The sequence below is a fragment of the Schistosoma haematobium genome, chromosome ZW, assembly GCF_000699445.3.
Source record: "Schistosoma haematobium chromosome ZW, whole genome shotgun sequence".
NCBI lineage: Eukaryota > Metazoa > Platyhelminthes > Trematoda > Strigeidida > Schistosomatidae > Schistosoma > Schistosoma haematobium.
Genome location: NC_067195.1, coordinates 49,768,327 through 49,778,450, shown reverse-complemented (window position 1 = coordinate 49,778,450; position 10,124 = coordinate 49,768,327). Strand labels below are relative to the sequence as shown.

The following is a 10,124-nucleotide window of genomic DNA, read 5'->3' as shown; positions in this document are numbered from 1 at the left end:
GACAGATTTCAACAAAGCTGTACTTTTTTATTTACTTAATCATCAAAATAGTTGTGACAGTCTTGACCATGCAATTACAAGTAAACAATTGTTCATTGACTTAGATTTTTAATAACTTCACTGTTAATTATGAAATTTTCTCTATATTTATGGTTTACATTAGGTTTTCTATAAACCTATGAAAGCATCAAAAATGTTAACTTTGCAACAATTGGATGATATTTTCCCTCATTGGAATGAGTTGATCGATACTTCAACTGAATTTTGTCGGTAAGCTAAATAATTCAGTTTATTTATCAATGATCCCTAGGGATAATTTACAGTATATTTCTTATATATATGTCTAGTCTTATTTCTTGTATTCACTGTCTTAATCTCATATGACTGTGCTAACGGGATACAATACCTCGATGCTATATCCCCAGAAATCACTTAGTAAATTTTTCTTTTTTGTAATTTTACTTTGGAAATTTGGTGCGGAAATATACTTACGTTCTATTCACGTATTCTTGATTTGAATTGTGTTGAAGTCCTGTAGAATAGACACTGGGAGGGTATCCGAGCGTTATAACAGTTTTCCATGGACATTTTTGTACTGTATATATGCTCATGAGTTCTCTGTTTGTTTGTTCGTGCTTCCAATTGCTTGTGGAATATTCATTTCCCTCGACTGAATCTGATATTTTCCCTCTAGATAACAGAGCTGCGGGTCAGTGGGATGGCTTAGCTTGTCCTGTTGTTGTGTTGCTGTCTTTCACTCCGTTCGCCGGTTTTAGGAGATATCGTAACCCCTTCAAACATAGCAGAAACTTAACCACATCTTTCACTACTAACTCTGTGTTGACTACAATTGATCCGCTCCAGTAGTCATCACTTTTTAATTCCCAATGGATTAGAATAAATAAACTAATCTCAATACTTTTTATCAATCGTAAATGTTAATTATTAATTGCTTCGAAATACTTTAATTATCTATATCACTGTCCTGATATACATATATATGGATGGACAGAGAGAGAAATAGAGATAGATAGATAGGTAACTTTCTTAATTTAAATTAGTATCATATTAATATTGGAAGTAACAAAGAGAGATGTAAGTTTTATTTTTCTTCATATAATTAGTTCACTTTATAAATTTGAATCAAGTAGCACCAACGACAGTTGATTTTAATAATTCGAATTATCACTTATTCAGTCATTGTACAAGAGAATGTAATCTGACTTTTCTCGGTTGTTATTCAACAAATCGTTAATAGATCGATTGGTCAGAGACATTCGATCAATTCATAGTTGGTTTTTTTTCTGTTTTTTAACTGAACTTTGCTTTTTATACTTTTTGTTTAATTAGTTGTCATCGTAAAGGATCGTTTTCTTTTATCAATGAGATCATTTTTGTTATTGTTTTGTTTGTTTCTTGTTTCTTAGTGATTTGAATGATTATGTTAAAAGCGATTCATCTGATCAGTCGATTAGTCAAATCCTTTTAAAACATGTATGTAAGTGTTTTTTTTATTCCTTATTGTCAGTATATCCCAGATTATCTTACCATTTTGATGTTGTCGATTCAGGAATACTGAAGCTTACTGAAATTAACCAATTGCCATCGAAATATATACGATCAAGAAATATTTTATCTAAGCTACCCTCATACAATTGGTACATTATCACAAACATGTAGCGTACAACTGTACAACAGTAATAAAGAACGTCAGAAGTTGGCAGATAGCTAAAGCTTTTAATCATATCCCTTCAAACTCTAATGCATTATTGTCCTTGTCAACTATCATGAAATGATAGCTACTCAATGAAAGAAATTAATCACCACTAAAAAATTAATTTTATGAGTACGTACGTAAAATAAAACAATTAATAAAAACGATCTTCAATCCTTCCATCTAACAACAGTTCCTACTGATTTCTGTACGTTGATGGTCATTAGGATTCCCTGTAGTCTTTTATTCTGAAAATTATGCTTTATAACTGTTATTTTGCACTACAGGCATTATCTATGTTCTGTGTTTCTTGTTTTAACTGTATATCATGTCTCTAGATTATTTGAATTCCTGCAACGTTTTTATCTTAATCATTGTCTTTGATTTATTTCATTTACATTGTAGATGATTAAATTTAAAGTCTATCGTCTATATTGTACGCAACAACGTGTTGCATGTGAAACGTTACAACATTATCTATCATCTAATTATCGTTTAAATCAATTGGTAAAAATATTTGAAAAAAATACTAAAACCAAAGGTTTACCCCTGTCTTCATATCTGTTGAAACCAATGCAACGTATAACAAAATATAAATTAATCGTTGAAAAGGTATGTTTTATAATCATACATTATTAAAGAGTCATATACTTAGATGCCACATCAAAATCTCTTAAATAATAAGCTAAAATGCTCATCAGAAATTATTAATTGCATGATTTATGTTTTCCTATTGTTGATGTTTACGAAATACGTAATCATTCTCTGTTGCCGCATAAACATTTTGAATGAATGTCTTGATGTTGTTTACTTACTTTTACAAGTTGATATTTTACGATAGTCGTTGACAGTGGAACTCGTTATTTGAAATGGCATGCATTTCAATATTGGTTTTATCACTGCGACTCGAATTCAGCACCCATCTCTTAAGACTTCAGAGTTCTATTCTTATAGCTATCATTTAACCACCCTATATTCCAATAAAGATTCATCAACCCAATCCTGATTATAATGCCTTTTGGAATAGATATTGCCTATTCTCTAGTGTTTGAAGCAGGTAGTAATGCATTATTGTGATGCAAGTAAGCTCAGTGACGGGATTCCCAAAGAAGATCGAGATTTTTCTTGAAATTCATCTTATGATTACTGTATGAAGGAATTATTGTGTTCATCGTCTCAATATGTGATAAGGTTACTGAGTTTTTAATCTTTTACTTGAATCATAGTATAGGTGTTGGTCGTATGATGGTTTTTGTCATGAATAAAATTATGCATATTAAAAAGAGAATAATGTGGTAATTCTTCTGCCAAATATGACACTTTTACAACATACTTGTTTATAAATCATTATGCATACCTTGTTGATTCCATCAGCGCTTGTTAGATTAGGTCATTTCACTTTCAGAATATTTTACTTCAAATAGATCGATCATACTGATTTCAAATGATGAAATTATACATTATGGACCACTTGCTTACAAAGCTTTGCAAAATATGCACTTTTTATAAATATATACGTACTAAATATTGTTTTGTAGTCATGAAGGATGTCATTTTATACAACTTTACTCAAAATGAAAGTTTCAGTTGTTTAGCGTACGTCTGTGGATTTCATCCGTATGAATAGAAGTCTGGAGGATGTTTATTCATTAACCTCAAGACTTTACCATCGAAACCTTTATGGTTGATACTTTGACTTATGGTATGTTGTAAGTATGACAAGAAAGGCTAATACGAAAAAGGAGATAACTACGAATGCAATTTAAACTCAGTTTTATAGTTACTTCCGTTTTTCGTTCTCTTCGTTTAACCCGTCGTTATAGTAAATTTTAATTATTTAACACTGTAATATGATTGTTTAAATTATGAATAATATGCTACAGAGTAACAAAAACGTAATATGTACAATAAGAAATGTCAGTCAAATTAATCCAATTTCTACATTAACGTTTTTCTCGTCTTGCATTTGTGTATTTTTTGCTATAGGTTTAATCTACTTTTGTAATATAACGTCGATATATGATGTGATTTAACTTCTATATCTAGTATTCATTTCTTTCTCAATTAGATTGCAACAAATACGCCTATTTCATGTCCAGACTACGATGAAGTTGTTAAGGTGAATAATTTGATGTCTGCTCTTTTAAAGTCAATCGATCATGCAATTGGATCTAAAGATAACCCTAATCGTATCGACTGGTTCCGTTCACGGTTGATTGGTGCTGATAAATGGCTTTTAGATTGGCTATCCGATAATACAGCTCAACATCCTCATGACAGGCCATGTTTAGTTCATTGTGGTACACTTTATAAAGTAAGTTGTAATCTTTTTATTTTATTGTATGATTATAACTTGAAGAATTGTTATGTCCCTCTACGGCGTTAGTATTCTGTTTCAACTTATAAAATGTTTCTCATCATTACTTTGAAATAATTTCATATTTCGGAACATACTGTAGTGTACAAATTCATTTGATCTAAAGATCACTGCTTTTTAGCTTTATTCATTAAAAAACACCATACTAGGACGAAACGGCCGTCCGCTGCTTCCAGGTTTTCAATGGTGGTCTCGCTTAGATCGACTCATGAATTCAACTGTGAATAAAAACATCTGCTTTTGATATTATATTTAAATATGCCACAGATAAACCAGTGTTCTATTATTGTCTTTAATATTGTTTCTTAATATCCTTATCATAGTTACTTTCATTTATATATTCTTTGTGTTATTCATCATGTGTATGCTAGTGATTGATTTCAATTGCGCTGAAATTGTCTCCTGAGTCACCTTTTAGAGTAATTAAAGTGAAATCGTCCCCTTCACATGCCGGATTATGTTATGATGTTTTTGCATGTTAATTTTCCGTTGTAAAACAAAATGTATATACTAAGTTAAATGACTCAACCTTCATTCTTATAAAAATCACTATTTTTAAGCAAAAATGTATTTTTTTAACATAAATTTTCTATCATTTATTTTTCTCAGGCTAAAAGCAATCGAGAATTTATTTGTTTCTTATTCAACAAGTATTTGATTTTAACTACACCAAATTATAATACTAATGGACGGTTATTTGAATTCCCGTCTACAAATCAATTGAATGAAACAAAATGGTCGTTTATATTATACAAAGAACCATTAGCATTGAATCAAGTGAGTAGTATCTGATTGGTTATAATAAGTATACTTTTTTACTTTCTACGAAAATAACTATGTGAATAAATTATTTATTAATCATAGTAAATCTCTTAGTGACAAGTATCAATAAGTAGTTTGCTTTGAATATAGGTGTATGTGAGTGTGTGTGTGTGTGTATTCACTAACCAATGGTTTGTTTGTTATGAATATGCACAGCGAAATTTACGTAATGTATTTTAGTTTATAATACGGTCGATAAACAAATTAGTGAACGTGTGAAATATAACTCTTTTTTGATGCACACTTGACATTCTGTTCAAATATTTGGTTCGTTTGTACTCTACTAAATATTACAAATAAATTACGTGTTTTAAATTCGAATAATTATGAATGTTAACTGTGTGTACCCACGAGTAATTATAAAAAGCCTAAAACCTATCTTGATCTTTATTGCTATAGTGCTCATTTGTAACTATTGATTTATCTTCTTTATTCTCGATCCTTTGAAGAAGAAAAAGAACTATATATGAATACATTAAAATTCATGTAGAATAAAAAGTATAGTAGACGAACTTGTAGAATACTTTCATCATTAAAAATGAATGGCAGAAGTTGACTGTGGAAACCATCCTGAAAATAAATTGTTTATTTAACTGATTACCGGTTGAAAACATACTAACTAGAAATTCGTTGTTATATTGAACGATTAGTGCTGAGATTTTTTTGTTTTAAGATTTATAGTAAGGAACTAAGAAAGCCATTAATTATCGTCATTATAATTATTAAGATGGTTTTGTGCCGAACTTCGGATAGGTTTCAGATTTCTTCTTTCGTCAAAAATTGACATCGTTACAAAAAACATATCAAAAGAACGAAGGGTGGACAACTATTTTCTAATTCCTACATCCTTATGTATCAGATCGAATCCAAGTCTGGCAACAATTTGAAACCCAACACTTCACTTTTCTCAATTTTCTGTGATCTCTGTTATTTATATATAAAATTTTAATATTTTTTCAGTTTTTTATCGGATGATCGGTGAGTAACTAAGCAGGGGGAATGAGGATTTCGAAACGGATTACCAAAGTTGGGGATTATTGATTGTTTTGTGCCATTCACTTGTTGTTATCTGATAAGTTATATTATCTGGGTTAAATGTTTATGCTCAAATGCATGCTTTAACTCTTTAGATCATGTATTAAATCATTTAGTCCTTAAAATCTGTCGGTTGTGAATTGAGGGTTAGTTCAGTGAGTAAATGTTCTGTGCAGTTATCCCAGTCATTGCTTTATTTTATAGTCATTTGTGTAGTTGTAACAACTAACGACCTTTCACTTCTGTCTTTTGAAACAACAGTGAATTATTTGCTACATTGTGTTAAATATTTTGACGATACTGACTCAAGTATATGTAAATAGAAGTGTTTACCATAGGGTCGATTAGGGATTTCGAGTTATTTTAAAAAGTAGAAGTTTGAGTTGTCATGATAAAATATTATTTACTTGATACTTTACGTATTGCGATTTTTAGTTTTTAGAAAATAAGTTACATAAATGTATACTATACTTCATCAACACTTCCCGTTTGAGGTTAAATTAAACAAACATGATATAAGAATGTATTTTCGGGCTTGTGACACCATAAGATCAGCGTTAGTGAAAATTAAGGATAGCCATTCAGAGGACGAAGAACAACAGAATGTCTATGAAATCAACTGTCATGATTGTAATATAGCTTATGTGGGAGAAATTCCAATACGATTGGATGTGAGGTTGAAAGAACACAAACAATGTTTGAAAAATGTTCCTAAATCCTCGGTTGATCTGAACAAACTTGGGAATAGGTCGGTGATAAGGTTACATGAGTTAGAAATAGAAAGATTGATAACAGAAGCCATGTATATATATGCTAATAAGAACAGTCTGAATAGAAAAGATATTATTCAACTGGCAACTACTTGGCAAATGTCATCAACGTGTATTTGGGCCTTTTATCTATCCTACCTGTTTATTTTATATGCATCGTTATTCTGACAGACATTAATGTAGGTTATTTTAGCAGTACAATTATGTATTTGATGATTCTCATTTTACATGCACATCAACAATTCAGAAACAATTTCAACCTTCAAAATGAACTCTTATTGTCACTCCATGTAAAAACAAATTAACACCTAATATCAACTATTAAATAACTCAAGCTTACACATACACACATGATTCTTTCATTCATCTTCACAATGTGGACTTTTCACATTATCATCATATAACTGACTCAACATCTAAATATAATTGGATTATCACAGTAAATATTTGATTTGATTGTTAAGTATTACATATTTCTTTGATAACTTTGATTTTGATTATTACTCTGAAGAAGTCCAGACAAGTTTGTAGAATGAATCGAAATTGTTTAAATCTCAATCACTGAGATTATTTCAAATATAATTTTCACATTTAATAGCTTCTCTATACTCTGCGCCCAATTTTTGTCAAACTATTCGTTCTAATATTGACGAATATTCGTATCTTGTTATTTTAGAAACAGTCTATCATTTATTTTCGATGCATTCGTCTCTAATTAAACGTTTCTTTTTGTAATTCGTTTAGATATATGTATTTAAAGGTTCATTCAGACAAAGCACTGAATCAACATCTTCAGTTTTTAGTAGTTATTCAATAACACCTCAATCAGCACCATACAACAAATCTACAAATGATGAACTTGTACGATCAGTATCCACTTCTACATTAGCTGAATCAATTGAAAATCCCAATATTAATATTAGACGTCAATCTGAAATTGTAAAATATTCAATGACAAATGTATTCTCATTATTTAAACGAAGAAATTCTTGGCAACCTATAGTAACTTTAAAGGCTCCATCGAATGAAATTTGGTAATTTTATAACTTTTATTTAGTTTATACACTGTGCTGTTATTTGTTTTGATGGTAGCCAGTCGAAAACATCGGACTCGGATCATATTTTCATTAAGAGTTTTTTTGTCAAGTGTATGTGTAACTTATGAGGTCATTTTATATTAACCCTGGTCATCAAGTCTTAATTCTTACCAGATCAGTAATCTAATATAAATCGATGATCCTCTTAACATCTGGAATCGTTGTAATCTCAGTAAGATAAATTTTATGGTCTAAAACGTTTTACTCCTGAAGTTTCAACACTGGTGTCATTTCGTAGTTTTACATCACGGACTTTTAACAACTATTGTAAACCAGGAATCTTTAGACGACTGTTTTGTCGTAATGTGGGACTCCTCTGGAGTTGCATATTCATGATCCTGAAAGGTATTGGACCCAGGACCTTCAGGCTTCACACATCATAACTGCTTAACTGAATTGACATCCGATGCTTTGCGTTTTTAACTTGAATCTGCTAGGGATATTTTGTGTCCATTATTCATTAATTGGTGAAATTTGTCCAGACCTGATACTATTGAACACCAATTGTCATAGTTTCTCACCTCCTGAAATTGTTCCCTAGTAAGTGTATAAGGATATTTCAGTATAGACGGTTGTGCAGATGTTTAGACTTTGTAGCTTTACATTATGAACTGATTTTACTTAGATTATTTCGAAAGTTTACGGAAGTTAAAGATGTCAACTGGAAATGATAGCATTTCCAACAGATCAGTAATGATATTAACCTAAATACAGAATTAGTAAATTATCTTTACGCGTGTGTACAAACATCCTCTTATTATTTCTTTTTTTGCATATAAATCACATAGTGATCTTTGGGTATTAATTTTGAGGGATCAAATTAAAGCTGAAAGCAATTTGTCTAATTCACATTCTTATTCACCATGTAAGTTAAATCTTCTATATGGCTTTTTTAATATTACGTAACATAATTACTAGCCTTAACACATCTAACGTAGTCATTTAAACGCATACTCTTTTTCTCACTTTCGCGAGTCTCAGTTTGTCCAATAAGTGTTAGAATTTTTCGTTGACATATTCCGTCATGTATTGGATTGTTTTGCTGAACTTAAAATTTGTTTCGTTTCCATCATTATTTTACATAACTCGTTCTAAACTATCAAGTACAAATTCGTCTACTTGGCCTCCGTCACACTCTAATTATGTGATCTAGGGATAATGCTTTGTTCCCCAACCTAAAGTAGTTATACTAACTTTGACCGCCTCCATCACATAAAACCCTCATCATTTTTAATCACTAAAACCTAATTAGTATCATTAACACAAGCTGTCCCTGTGTTATTCAGTGGAGTTAAATATGTTCGACTATATCAAGATCGAATACTAATGAAGTTCACGAACCTCAGGACTCGAATCCCAATAAGTTAACATTTATTTCCGTTGGAACCTTACACATCAAACAGATATTCATTTCAAAGTCTGTTGAAAATTTGGCACTGAATTTTCCGTTCCTAATTAAGGAAAATAGTACACATATTAAATCATATTGTGGTGAAAATTAATAGCTTATGAAATTTAAAACCATCATTCGTTATAGATATTCATATTTGTTCAATGTTGATATTCAAGGTTATTTTTCTACCCCCCATTTACTTGTATTTCCTTTCTGACATTCAAAATTATCGTCATATTCTTTAGTTTGGTCAAATAAATGATTAGTTATTTTCTGATCAACTTCGTCAATTAATCTGTTTCTTTTCACGATTCAGATCTAGTTTTAGAAACAATGTAAAATACCTACTTCGCGTCCATTTGTTGCGTAGGTGTTAGTCAATAATATATTGAATAAAGAAATTGATAGACATGTCAACTTAATATACATAAATAAACCAAATAATTTTCATTGGCTGTCGCCTATGTGACAGCTTGTAGCTGACGTTATCTGTCGCATTCTCATCGTTATAATAATGTTTTATGTCCAGCACTTTCGTCCGTTTTTTCCCCTACCAAGTGAGTGACTAATGCATATCAGAGTATAGTTTTCATTAGTGATTTCATTTCAAGCTCTAGTTTTCAATCTGTTTGTATGTGTTGATTCTGGATTTTCGGCTACGTTATACTGACATCCATAGCAGACAACTGTGCATGACTCCAGACGCTTAAAATGAAATCTTTGATGTAATTATATTTTAGTATCTAGTACTCATCCCTTAAACGAATGGGAAAATCACTGAAAACGCCTCGTATAACATATTACCTCATCATTGAAAGCGTGACGGATAACGTCATACTAATCTGTTTGACTGTTCATTGAGATCTGGATCAATCCTATGCTGTGTTCAAATTGTTCTATTCGAAAATCAGGCAGA

The 10,124-nt window shown here is 30.8% G+C and overlaps 1 protein-coding gene across 1 annotated transcript in view; it reads left to right on the top strand.

Moving 5' to 3' along the window:
- Positions 1-10,124, top strand: part of ITSN1 (Intersectin 1 (SH3 domain protein)) — a 76,366-nt gene that overhangs the window by 55,516 nt on the left and 10,726 nt on the right. Inside the window, exons 11-16 of the mRNA XM_051211647.1 lie at positions 164-270; positions 1,428-1,494; positions 2,120-2,326; positions 3,783-4,028; positions 4,701-7,752; positions 8,604-8,680. The gene's annotated coding sequence lies outside the window, so the exon portion shown is untranslated. The remainder of the gene's footprint in view (positions 1-163; positions 271-1,427; positions 1,495-2,119; positions 2,327-3,782; positions 4,029-4,700; positions 7,753-8,603; positions 8,681-10,124) is intronic.